The sequence below is a fragment of the Panthera uncia genome, chromosome B1 (assembly GCF_023721935.1).
Source record: "Panthera uncia isolate 11264 chromosome B1, Puncia_PCG_1.0, whole genome shotgun sequence".
In the NCBI taxonomy this organism is placed as follows: domain Eukaryota; kingdom Metazoa; phylum Chordata; class Mammalia; order Carnivora; family Felidae; genus Panthera; species Panthera uncia.
In genome coordinates, this window is record NC_064811.1 from 44,696,083 (window position 1) to 44,710,231 (window position 14,149).

Below are 14,149 nucleotides of genomic sequence, written 5' to 3' on the forward strand. Positions count from 1 at the left end.
AGAGACACAGAACTTGAAGGACTCTCTAGAGGTCATTTAAAGCTAGGTGATGTTCGAGCATGCCATTAACCCTGACTGTAAGTCATCAGGGGCACAGAGACACCTGAAGGACTTTTAGAGATCATCAAGGAAGATGGTCTCTCTCATATTATGCTGTTATGACAGCCTTTCAAGATTTTCAGAAGGTCACTGCGTAATAAGCTAACTTCCAAATACACACAGTTGCAAAGAAAATGTAGGTTTATGCTCTAATCCTCACTATACCAGATATATCACTGAAGCTGTTAAATCCCTAGGAGCTTCATTTTCTGGCTTAAAATCCATTATTTTACACTTTAACTTTGAATTAACACAGACTTTTACATTTGCATCCCCCTATAAAATAAATTAGAGAAGCATTGCTTCTTGTGACAACAAGTAGAAAGAAATCTCCTTGGGTTATTCCATAATTAGACTCCATCCTTTTTTGTTATGGGGGAAATGATATGATCATTTGGCGGTAAATGATGCAGTGCCCCCATATTAATCTTCCAGTTGCCTGATTCCATAATTCACCTTGGCAAAGTAGAAAAATAAAAAAATAAAGAATGTCTCCTCATTGTTGTAAGAGGCCTGGGAGAATATCAAATCAGGATGAATAAAATGTTTTCAGGGAATAAGTGGCCCAGTCAGAAACTTAACTTCGAGGAAAACTTTGTGCTTAGGAGGGGGCCCTATGGGTGCCTGAAAGTTTGTGGGGATATTTATCCTGAGTGCTTGATCCCTTCCCTTCTGAACAGATCATCAGCTAGGATGTTAAGATGTGGAGTTTAACAGATTTTCTTTCACTGATGCTGCTTTCTTCTTTTTTTAAAAGCTTGTTAAGGGAGTAGGATAACAACATTCTTTTCACTTTTTTAAAAGCTGATAACCAAATGACATGATAGTTACTTTATCTACTCCTACAATGCAGCTAGCTGGCTGATGTGTCAGTCTCTTGGGTGGATAACAAGCTAATTCCAGTATTGTCACCATCTATAGCTATCAAGTTTCAGATCCAAATCCCTAAAGCCAGGGCACCTCCCTCATTACTGCCTTCTCATAGCATTCATGTTTTATAAAAATGCTTGCTTTTTAAGAGAAGTGTTGATGTGCCAGAACAGTGGGAAAACTGGAAAAATTTGAGTCCCTCTTCTTGTGATTCTTGTTGAGTGGAATTCTTTTGGGTCATTTGAGTATATGTCTATGCCTTATTGAGAAGTAACATTTTTAGGTTTTCTCCAAGGTTGAGAGGTGAAATTTTTGTTCTCATGTCACTTAATCTTGGGTTCTGGAAGCCCATGAGATGTCCTGGTGGTTGGCTTGACAGTCAAGGCCTTCAGGGGCAAGGGAGTTCCCCCAGCGATTTTCTTACTGCAGCAGAAATGATTTGAGGATGAGATATTCAAGAGAGGGGAGAGGGGATACAACTCCAAGAGAAAGGAACTAGTGTCTCCTTGGCCTTGGGTGAAATCTCCCATGTTCTGTGTGTGATCCCAGGTCTCAGGCATTCATGGGACAGTCTAGCTCATAGCTGGGGAGTCTCCTGGAGGCTTGAACACCCCCCAGGATGGGAAGTAGACCCAACTGAGGTATCCTGTTACTACACAGTGGGAATATTAGAAGGGGCTTTGACAATGACAATGTGACAATGATGCCTGTCTGGGAAACCTTCCACCTTTTTAGCCATGGCATTGTGTTGATGGATGTTTGTAAGTCCAAGAAATTGGCTTAATGTGGGAAAGCGACACTTTCCAGCTTCATGTGCCTCTCAGAAGACAGCCCAATAAATCTTTTTGGGTTATGTTCTTAATGTAATTCTATACCACAAGCATTTGCAAGCTCACTGGGGACCCAATTAAAGCTATTCTTTGATATAACTGCATCAAACCAATTAGAATATATAACATTTTTAATCTGGGCCTCCTGAGGCAGCTCTGGTCAATCGAAGGTTTATACCTAAATAAATGCTGTTGATTAACCCCCCCCAGGTGATAATAAAAATGCCAGACTTCTCACAACATTTTTAATATTTTAAAACACATCCTCCAGCACATTGCTTGACCCTTGCCCTTTGACCTCGCTGATCTGCCAAACCACAAGACTTCCAGTTCCCTGAATGTGCCATCCTCTCTAGACTTCTCACGTGTTACTTCTTTCTGGAATTCTCTAGAGAAACTGAGCATTTATCGCATTCCCAAGACGCTATACTCTCTCTCTGGGACTGAACTCCTCCTCCTTTGCCCAGTTCCCTTCTGATGGTGGTGCTTTAGAACCCCAGCCAAGCCCGGACTCCCGCGGTCTGGAGCCAGGTCTGTCTGACTCCCACCTGCGGGTGTAGACCTCTGTGTCATGAGCTGCAGGAGGCTCAGTTCCTTCTTGCCGGGCCTTCCTGGGGTAGCTGCATGTCAGAACTACTTTCACTCAACCGAGTTGTATTCTTCCTGCACATGCCCAATCCAGCTACAGATGCTCCCCCACGGCATCTGTAGCTGGATTTGCCCTCAAGAGCTTCCTTCCTTTCAGTAAGGGCATCACATCCAGGCCTCCAGCCTTTCCAGGTCCATCCACCCTGTCCTGTTCTGCCTTTGCCAAGCCCTTTCTCTCTCCCTAGGGGCTTTCTGGGTAGGAGGAAATGACTGGGTTCTTTTGGAATTTGGCTGCCATAGTCTCTTCCTCTCTTCTTTTTGGGTCTGTTTTTAAAGCATTTAGCGCTGGAGAGGGGAGGGGGAAGCAAAACCCCTTCTCAAAGGGCTAAGGCACTCATACTTCAGGTCTCAGTTAATACATCGCTTTCTGTGGGAAAGCCTTCTCTAACCCTCAGGTCTGGCAGTGGGGTCCCTCCTGGGCACATTTTCCATTTTAGTTCTACTGCCCTGGATCTAACCACAGGGCTGTGCAATCTCAAGGTTAATAAGTGGCTTTAAAAACTGATTTACTATTGCTGTATCTCTAGCTCTCAGCCCAAAAGATGTGTGCATGCATGAATGAATGAATGAATGAATGATTTTTCTGTACATCTCCCACTGGTTAGTCCTCTGTCATCTAAGACATCTCAGCTCAGGGCACCTGGGTGGCTCAGTTGGTTAAGTGTCTGGCTCTTGACTTTGGCTCAGATCATGATCTCATGGTTGGTGTGTTCAAGCCCCACTTCAGGCTCTGCACTGGCAGCTTGGAGCCTGCTTGGGATTCTCTCTCTCCTTCTCTCTTTGCCCCTTTCCCACTTGTATGCTCTTTCTGTCTCTCTCTCTCAAAAAATAAATAAACTTTAAAAAAAGACATTTCAGCACAAAATATATAATTTTTTTGGGATCGCTTTCTTGTATTCCAATTTCCAGCACTTTCTAGCTCTATGAATTTAAGTAAGTAACTTAACCTCTCTGTGCCTCAGTTTCTCATCTGTAACACAAGGGTGAAAATCACAAGGTTGTAGGGACATTAAATGAGCTAATACACATAGAGCATTTGGAACAGTGCTTAGGACATACTTAACCCTCAATAAATTATTTTTCAATTATTTTCTGTGTATTCCTCAGTGTTTTCACAGGATTACTAAACCAGTGAGTTTATCAAAGTTGATGAATAGACTAAAATAGATCATTGTCAGACCTTCCCCTCTCACTAGGTTGGGGGGAATTGCATAAACACAGCTTTATTTTCCTTTTTCTTTACTCCTCTGATTCCTCTCATATTTTTTGGTGGGACTCAGGGTGTGAGGGGGTGGGTGGGTAGATCTTTTGGTGTCCCTGAGGGGCTAAATGACTTTGCGGGCCACACTTAGGGTATTAGAGATATCTAGTGTTTGCCTTAAGTCTGAAAATCTTTCAGTCGTTTTACAACCCCCTCCCCCACCTGTTTTAAACAACCCAATGTGAACACTAATGAAGTTAAAATGGTGAGTGGGACAAAATGGAAACTGGTTTATATAGTGCTGGTCTGTCTAGCCAAACTGGCAAGACTTACAAGCTGGATCTCTGAGCCATCTGCTGATGGGAAGGTCTATGGGAGAACAGTGCTTAGTTTTGAAAAGAATAGCGTCCCCTGCATCTGTGGAGTTCTTCAGTTACATGGTTACTGCTTTAGGACCTGCTGAGGTTTGGGGATTTTCATTCCACATTCTTTTAAGATAAGCAATAAGGCAGAGGTTCCAAGGCATCAAAGGGTGTTCCATTGTTCTTTCACTCTCTATCTCAAAGAATAGTAAATGACATTTGAATATTCCCCACGCTGGTTTCAGCCCCCTGCTGGTGAGATGTATTTTTTCAAAAGGCTAAGCAGTTCTAGTGCTTGACTTTCAAGGGCAAAGTGGACACAGAACGTTCTGCTCACAAACAGGAGCTGATTCAAAGGGCTTGAGGTGGGACCCTTTTTATCATCTCCCATGTAGCTGAAATGTTAATATCCAACCTGAATTTAATCACCCCATTTAAAGTAGGTTCACAGTTAAGTCTGCCTCTCTCTTAACCTATGGTAGTAACATTGAATGGCAAACCCACACGACTTTTCTGGAGACAGGTGTCTCCCAGGAACCTCAGAAGCATTACAGGTTTTTGGGGCACCTGGGTGACTCAGTTGGTTAAGCGCCTCACTCTTGGTTTTGGTTCAGGTCATGATCTCACTATTTGTGAGCTCAAGTCCCACGTTGGGCTCCTAGCTGTTAGCATGGAGTCTGTTTGGGATTCTCTCTTTCCCTCTCTCTCTGCCCCTCTCCTGCTCATGCTCTCTCTCCCCCCCCCCACCTCAAAATAAATAAATAAAAAGAAAATAAACTTAAAAAGAAAAGCATTACACATTTCACCTGCTACAGTATTTGTCTTTTTGGAAAAGGTGCTTGCAGATCTTGGTGTAACTTGCATGATATTTTAAAGATTCTCAGTTCCATCTTTTCTTTTAGACAGAGGAACTATTATTAATTTCATGGTGAGTGTCAAGGGGATCTTAGGAATTTGATCAAGCAGAGTCTGAATAAGAAAAACCGATAGATGCTTTGGAAATGTCCTGTCATTCTGGGCTTAATAACAGAGAGGGTGGGGCGCCTGGGTGGCGCAGTCGGTTAAGCGTCCGACTTCAGCCAGGTCACGATCTCGCGGTCCGTGAGTTCGAGCCCCGCGTCAGGCTCTGGGCTGATGGCTCTGATGGCTCCGATTCTGTGTCTCCCTCTCTCTCTGCCCCTCCCCAGTTCATGCTCTGTCTCTCTCTGTCCCAAAAATAAATAAAAAACGTTGAAAAAGAAAAATTTAAAAATAACAGAGAGGGTGGTGGTGTTAATTTTCTATTGCTGCTTAACAAATTAACACAGGTTTAGCACCTTGCAGGATTGACTGGGCTGAAATGAGAGTGTGGGATGGATTGGGTTCTTATCTTGAGGGTCTGGGGGAAGACTCCACTTCCAAGACCATTTTCATTGTTGGCAAAATTTAGTTTCTGTAGTTGTAGGGCCGAAGTCCTTCTTTTTTTGCTGGCTATTGTCTGGACAGCTCTCTGGTACTTGTATGTGGCCCCCTCCATCTTCAGAGCAGCAATAGAATTACCGAATCTTTCTAGAACTTCAAATCTCTCTGACTTCCTCTTCTGCCACCAGCCAAAGAGGACTGTCTGCCTTTAGACGGTTCATGTGATTAGACTAGGCTCACATGAATAATCTCCCTTCTGATTAACTGCTAGTCAGTTGAGCAGTAATAATTTAATTCTACCTGCAAAATCTCTTTTGCCATGTAATGTAACATAATCATGGGCTTGATATCTCATCATATTTAAGGCCCTGGAGATTAGAGGGGGAAATCTTGGGTGGTCAGTTGAGAATTCCGCCTACCAAAATTGGCAAATACTGTTTTCTGGAATGAACTCTTCACTGAAGCCAAGCTCTGTGACTTCCCTTCCTTGCTTTTGGGTGCCTGTGAACCTTGCAGTTGGTTACCTATGCTCTATATCTTATCAGTGGAATTTTTCCTGGGTTTCAAAGAGGGTGCCAATCTCCCAGGCCTCTGATATGTGGGGCTCATCTGTTGGCTTGGACTTTGAGGTTTGGTGTTCCAAGCACCCATCTTTGTTTGGACCACACAGGGAAAGATATGAGAAGCAGAGAGCAGCACCTTATCAAAGCACCTCGGCTAGCCTCCAAACTCATGTGTTTTAGTGTTATAAGTAAATAAGAAACTGCTGCTGTATTCACAGACCAACAATTATCTCATTAAATAACTCCTTAGACCTTGATTTAGCCATTATGAAAGATGTTTTGGTAAAGAACATCTGGTGGTGTTTTCAATTAAATATTATACCACTAAAGTTTGATTAAAAACTGATTTAAAATTTTAATGGCCCCTTCTTTAGACGATGGCTAAATGCAAAGAAGAAAAATATCACTTATTTAAATTGTTTTTTTCCTCCTTTGTTGCTCTATTTTACCCAGATTCCCATTAATGACTGTTTAAAACCCACACAATTCTGGATGCAGTAAATCTAGATGCATAAATAAGATTACCATACCAATACTGCTGTTCTCACTCTTTTACTATTGATACCTCATTTTATTTTTATGCTTTAATTAAATTGAGTATATTTTATGTTTCAGTTTGCTTTAAAACAACTGCAGTGCATATAATTGACACTATTTCATCCTTGTTAGAAAGTGCTGAGTTGAATTAAACACACCAGCTCCATTTCCTTTTACATTTAATCTGTGGAAAAACTAAGACAGAAATAATATGAACTGTATTTCTTTTTCAAGTTTCCCTGATAGGTGAAGATAACTAAGCATCTAATAATTATTAATAAAGACTGAAATGAAATCTTTACTGTTGGCATAACTCTTATCTATATAAAAATAGATATTTAGTGGTATAAGGTAATTTTGCTTAGTAATTTTTCCCAAATGGTATGTAACAAATAATAAACACATTATTGCTATTCCGTGTACTCTTTATAAAGTGTAAATCTTCAAGCATGTATTTTAATATATTTTTACTGAAGCTATCATGGTTAGCCTAAGTATTTTTGGTGGGGAGATGATCTTATTCTGTGTTTTAACTGAGCAGGGTTTGGCAAACTTTTCTGGCAAAGGGTCACATAGGAAATACTTAAAACTTTTTAGGCTATACAATCTCAAAACTGTACAACTCTGTTATTGTAGCATGAAAACAGCCGTAGATGTTACATAGATATGTAAACAAGTGAATGTGGCTGTGTACCAATAAAACTTTATTTTAAAAAACAGGTGGTGTGCTGGGTTTGACCCATGGGCCATAGTTTGTTGACCCACTACTAGATGGAGGAAAACAACAAAGCACTGGCTAATGTTCACAGCTGAGAAAAATCAATAGGTTAATTCATGAATTAGGCTCCTGATCAGGATACTTTCATTATCATAGGTATTTTTTGTTTGTCTTGCAATCATTTGTCTTAATTTAATCTGTAAACTTCCATGTTGGAATTTCCTACCACATTTTATATTTTATTTATTTTTAATTTGTTTTTAACTTTTTAAATTAATTAATTTATTGAGAGACAGAGAGAGAGCAGGAGCAGGGGAGGGGCAGAGAGAGAAGGAGACACAGAATCCGAAGCAGGCTTCAGGCTCTGAGCTGTCAGCACAGAGCCCGATGCGGGGCTTGAACCCACCAACCGTGAGATCGTGACCTGAGCCGAAGTTGGACACTTAACCAGCTGAGCCACCCAGGTGCCCCCCACCTTATATTTTAAAGTAGGGAAGCTAGGCTCATCAACATTTTCACAATCGAAATTAAGTCAACAAATAATTATCCTGATTACAATGTGCCATTTTCTCTTCTCTAGTGGTTCAGACTATGACATGTTTATCTTACCTACAAACTTGGTCAAGCCAGACTTTATACCATTGCATTATACATTTAGTTCCAGTTTTGGGTGGGAAGGGGGACAAGTACAGGAAAAAGCCAGGAAGTATTTCTTTAATGGAATTTGGGAACTGGATACTATTATTTTGCTAATAAAAAACAGGAAATGTATTTCTCCTTGTTTTTTGTGTATGGTGCTGGCTTTTCTCTCATATGTAAATGTGGCTGAACAATGTGAAAGATGCTTGGCCCACATTCATGTGATATTCCCATAGTGTCTTTGCTACCCACTGCTTTCTGTAGGCACAGCATTCTTATTCAAGAGCAGTTACTGACTGACTTCTGTGTCAGTTGCTTTGTGACAGAATAGCTGCCTCCTGGTCTGGAGTTGCTGACACAAATGTTACTTATTAAGGGCATAGCGCCTCAATGAAGAATCAGAGTCTGGATGATGTTACCTCTCAGAGAAGAGTATATCCGGCTGCCAAGCAACTTTCCCACATGACGGCTGAGGGGGTCTATGCAGAAGCAAAGCAACCCTCTTTAAAGCAGTAATATTTTGTTGCATAGGCAGCACTGCCTTATATATTTAAACCATATAGTGTTAAATATCACTGTGCAGCAGGTTGTTGGGGGTGGGGGGACATTAATAATGGTGGGACATTATACCCACCATTCCATTGAGGGCCTATTATGTTCTAGGAATTTTAAACATGTTTTCTCCATCCTTACAATAATCATATGAGATAAGAATTACTAGCCGCATTTTACTTGTATGTATGGAAAGGGAGACTCAAGACATTTTAAGTGACTTGCAGAAGATGTGTGAAGATGGTAAAGGATGGGATTGGGATTCATGCTCAGTCCACTTTGGAACCAAAGCCCTTGTCTTTCTCTTATGATATGTGTTTTGTTCCAAGTGGTTCTCAGTGACCATGTCCCACCTCAGAGCAATTAAGTCACCACCTCTAGAGTGAGGGTCTGGACATGGATATTTTTCAAAAGCACCCCAGGTGACCTTAGTACACAGCCAAAGTTGATGCCCATTGGTCTCAGGGGTAAATCTAGAGATATCTTGCATCGGGTAAAGACTGGGCTTGTCTTTGTTGTTAGATAGGCAAAGTGTAACCTTATCAGCCTTACGACTTTTCTCTATGTCATTTTGTACATTCCACAGTACCCTCTAACAACCTTCTTCAGGAACCTGTGTCCTCTGCATGAAGACACTCCTAGCAGTCTCTTGTACCCGGCATGGATGTCACGCTTTACTTCTGTAAATTTACATTTTACTATCTGATTCTTACCTTTGTCTTGGAAAGAAGCCTGGAGTAAGTCCCTAATAGAGGTCACAACAAGGCAGATCCTGAGTTTGGGGAAAGGAGTGGCTAATTGAGAATGGCAGAATCTGAGAGAGGGCTAAAATCTGAGTTGATTTCTGAAATAAGGTTATAACATCTGTAGACTGATCATGGAGATTGGGCTAGTTGGGGGTGAAGCTTTCTGGCAGAGAGGGAATAGCTTGAGGCAAGATCTGGAAGCAGGGGATACAGGGTGACCTAACGTCAAGTTTGAATGTCTAATCAGAGTTAGGCATCTTCTTGAAGACTGACCCACATGCATAGGGTAGCAAATGGATTGTACACACACTTGTGTACATACATGTGTAGTGGGAGGTAATTCTGCAAGGTGGCAAGTCCCCTCTGAGACAAGTTTCAGTGTCTTCTTCACCCATAGATCCCTTAGAGACCAAGCATTTTTCAGTCCCTTGTAGAGGGCAGTCTATGACCCCTCCCCTATGACCGAGGACAGATGCCCGAACTAAAGGCACAAGTCCATTTGCTGGCTAGAGAACCAATCAGATGTTCTCTCTTGGGAATCTGAACCAAAAATCACAGAAATTCCATAGCAGGGGGTGTGAAAGATCATGCATTTCATGAGTGCTACCTGCCTCCTGCTATTTTAGGATGGTGGTGATGTACAAGTCAAAGTCCTGCTTTCACTGAGGGTGTGCTAAAGTGGGGAAAAGAATAGCAAATAAAAAATTTTGGGGGCAGTTGTATTAGTTCAGGCTTCTATAACAAAGTACCATAAGCTGGGTGCTTGATAAGCAACAGAAATTTATTCCTCACAGTTCTAGAGGCTGGAAGTCCAAGATCAGGGTACCAGCAGTATTGGGTTCTGGGGAGGTCCTGCTTCCTGGTTTGCAGACAGCCAGCTTTTTGTTATATTCTCACATGGCAGAAAGAGGGCTAGGTAGCCCTTTGGCCTCTTCTTAAAGGGCACTAATCCCATTCATGAAGGTTCCACCTAATTATGAACTAATCATGACCTAATTACCTCCCAAAGCCCTCACCTCCAAATAACATCACATTGGGGATCAGATTTCAACATATGCATTTTGGAGACCAACATTCCATCCATTGCAGTGACAAAGGCAATGGAATGATAAAACAGTTATCTGATAGAGAATTGGGAGAGACAGCAGCAAATGGGGGTCAGGGAAGGACTTTCCAAGAAGGTGGCCGAGGCTAGGGGTCATGGGGGCCATGGCAAACAGGAAAACAGTTGATGAGGGAGGGGTCTGTGATGGACCTAGAGGTGGGAGGGGCTACACAGTCCCTGAGACATCTGATTCCTGGTGGATTTCTAGCTCCTTTGAGCCCTAGAGCTATTTCTTCCCTCATGTCCTTACAATACCACCTCTACACACACACACATACCCTCTTCAGCTAGCTTGAGTGGGTCACTCATTTTACAAGCCAAAAAGCTTCAGCTAAAATCAGGGATAAAGCCAGGATGATTCTGAATGGCAGTCTGCAGTTTCAGACTTTGTTCCATCTCAGAAAGGGCTTTTCAGCAGTGCAGACGTGTGTCTTCACGCTCTGGGGTCAGGGAAAACATTCTTTTTCTGAGGATGGAAAGCTACTGATTGTACCGAAGCATGCATTCCTCTGCCAACTTCTGGAACAAGAAAAACAGCCACCACCACCCTGACTGCCAGCAATCTGGCCAGCCACCACCTGTTCTCAATGCCTGTGCATTGTGTTTAGCTTAGCTCCGCAGCTCCAACAGCACCTGGGATGCAAAAACATCCTGAATCTCTCCAAACACTGCAGCAGGGCTGTTTAAACAGCACGATATTCAGGAAATAATCATTATCTCCATACCTCCTGCATCCAGTGGGGGGGATTATTGGATGAGCTTCAGAGGGCAGCTCCACCAAGTGCCAAGTCCTGCCGGCCCTGATCTCCCATCCATGTGGGTACACTGCCAGTGGGGCGATGGAGCTGGGCTGCTCCCCAGGATGTTGGAGAGGAATCTCGGCTTGATTCTCTCACTCCGGGTGGGGTCCTCTCTGGAAATCAAGTGAATTGTATCAGTGCAAAAAATGGGTGCAGATTTGTAAGGGGAAAGGGAAGAGATTGCTGCCATTGAATATATTTTCCACAGGGGACATTGGCCAATTATAGGGGGAAAAGGTGGACATAGGCAGAATAGACTCATCTCTCTTCACTCACCTGGGAAAGAGAGAGGGTACACTGTTAGCCATCACTGGGGGTTGTCTTCTTTTCATTTCCCCTTTCCTTCCCACATCTGGCAGTAGTCAAAGCTAATTTCTTCAAAGGTAAAGTGATTGTTACTGTTTGGGCCGGATGAAGTGCTCATGAGGGAAATAGGGCGGTAGTCAATAACCATGTGAGACTTTAAAAATATTCTTCAGGGGAGCCTGGGTTGAGCGTCCAACTTCTGCTCAGGTCATGATCTCAGGGTTCCTGAGTTCCAGCCCTGCATCCGGCTCTCTATGGCCCAGAACCTGCTTCCGATCCTCTGTTTCCCTCTCTCTTTGCCCCTCCCTACTCATGCACTCTCTCTCTCTGTCTCAAAAAGAATATACTTTTAAAATCTTAAAAACAAAATAAAAATACTCTTCATTTTACAAGTACCCATTCTAACTCTCTGGTGTACCCTGATGTGCGTGCTTATTCTTTTGCGGTTTTTAAACTTTACTTAAAAGTCAAACCTATTATTCAAGTGAATTTTGTAGGGCTGAATTAAGAAGCAGGTCAGCTGAGCTACCTCCTAGGGAGGCAGCTATATAGGATACTGGAGTACAAGAAATATGGTTCTTTTTAGCTCAGGTTTCAACCTGCCATAATTTGCAAAAGCATTAAAATGAATATTGTTCCTAATCCTAATGAAGTATAAAGGGCCTCATGTGGGAGCAAAAACAAAAACAAAGGCAAACACAAAGCACTCTCTGATGGGGTGGCCAATTCTGTCTGTATGATTCCAGCATGCGTGAAGTTCAGTCAGCCCCAACCAACCCTAGCCAGCCAGCCGACAGCGGCCTGAAGTTGGCAGCTGCAATCAGCTGAAATTCTGAAATCCAACAATGCGTTACTTAGTCCTGCTTACTGAGAACAAGTGATTTATTTTATCATATAAATTTTAAGCCCTTTAATGTCTCCTAAAATGTATCTGGTTTGGCTACATCTAGATTTACATCCTAAATAAGAGACGTTACGTTAAAGTCAGAAAAGGGAATGTTACGTTAACGAGAAAGACAAAGCAAAACAGTATAAAAGCCCATTGAAAAAGCTTCGTAAGCTGCTTCTATTCCCAGTGAGTTTGAGGGGCTGGGCATGTGCGCATAGTGCTTTGTAGTTAGGAATAATGAAAAAAATCAGTGAAATGAAAAACAATTGCAAGTAAGTTCAAATATTATGTTAATGATTAAGTGTATGTAATTGTATCTTGTTCTGAACATAAAAGGGTATCTAATTTTTACCAACAGAAGTCAAGTTCTTTCTACTCTGACCCAATACAAAAAGAATTGGTCATGGGGCACCCGGGTGCCTTAGTTGGTTAAGTCTCTAAGTCTTGATCTCAGCTCAGGTCATGATCTCATGGTTTGTGGGTTCGAGCCCCACATCAAGCTCCACACTGAGAGCACAGAGCCTGCTTGGGATTCTCTCTCTCCCTTTCTCTCTCTGCCCCTCCCCTGCTCATGCTCTCTCTCTTTCTCAAAGTAAATAAATAAAACTTAAAAAAAAAACAAAAAAAGAATTGGTCCAAACTATTAGCCAGTCAGGAGAATCTATGTCTACTCTACTTTTAAAGTTATTAAAATGCTCTCTCTTTTATGAAATGATGCAGTAGCAGCTTTAAGAAATAATCCTCTTGGGGGGGCAAAATATAAAGTTATTAGCTCTGTGTTAATCCCCAGGATTTAATAAATTAAAATTATAAAATTCTAAAATCCAAGCACCACTGTTTTAAGATACATTAAAAATGTTTTTTAAACATTTGTTCACCTTTGAGAGAGAGAGCACAAGCAGGGGAGGGGAAGAGAGAGAGAGAGAGAGGGAGACACAGAATCCGAAGTAGGTTCCAGGCTCTGAGCTGTCAGCACAGAGCCTGAGTTGGGGTTTGAACCCGTGAACTGTGAGATCATGACCAGAGCCAAAGTTTGCCGCTTAAATGGCTGAGCCACCCAGGTGCCCCTTAAAATACATTTTATTCTTTTTTTTTCAATTTTTTTAAAGTTTTATTTATCTTTGACAGAGACAGAGTGCAAGCGTGAGCTGGGGAGGGGCAGAGAGAGAGGGAGACACAAAATCCGAAGCAGGCTCCAGCCTCCAAGCTGTCAGCACAGAGTCTGACGTGGGGCTCAGACTCACGAACTGTGAGATCATGACCTGGGCTGAAGTCAGACACTTAACCAGCTGAGCCACCCAGGTACCCCTAAAATACATTTTAAAGACACTCTATGTTTTATTGACAAAGGGAAATGTGGCTTTTTTTTTCTGATTACAAAGTTATACACGTTCATTAAAAATTTTAGAAATTACAGGTATGATGGAACCAGTGACATTAAAAAGTATTAATATGTAAGTAATCACAGTTTTTCCCATGCCCCTTTGCTAAGGAGGCTAGGATCTAGTGTTTGCTGTGCTAGTTGAGAAACTGTGAGTCCGCAGAGCTGGAAGGAAGAGAGACAAGTCTGACTTGTAGAGGAAAGAGCGCTGAGCTATTGGAAGAACAGAACAGATCTCTGGGCAAGTGATCAGTGTGGAAGGGAGAGGAGGAAGGATGGAGTTTTGCAGGGAGCTGCTAAGGAGAAATAGAAAAAAAAAAAAGACCTTAAGAGGCTTTCCCTAGCATCATGCCATCTAATACCCTTTCTTTTTTCTTCAGGAGAATTCTATAAAGATTTACTTTTCAGTATCTTCTTTTGGATTCTTTTGTGTGCAAACTGTATTGAGACTGACCACAAAATACAGTATCTGGTTTTATTTGAGTCACAAGAGAAAAAACAA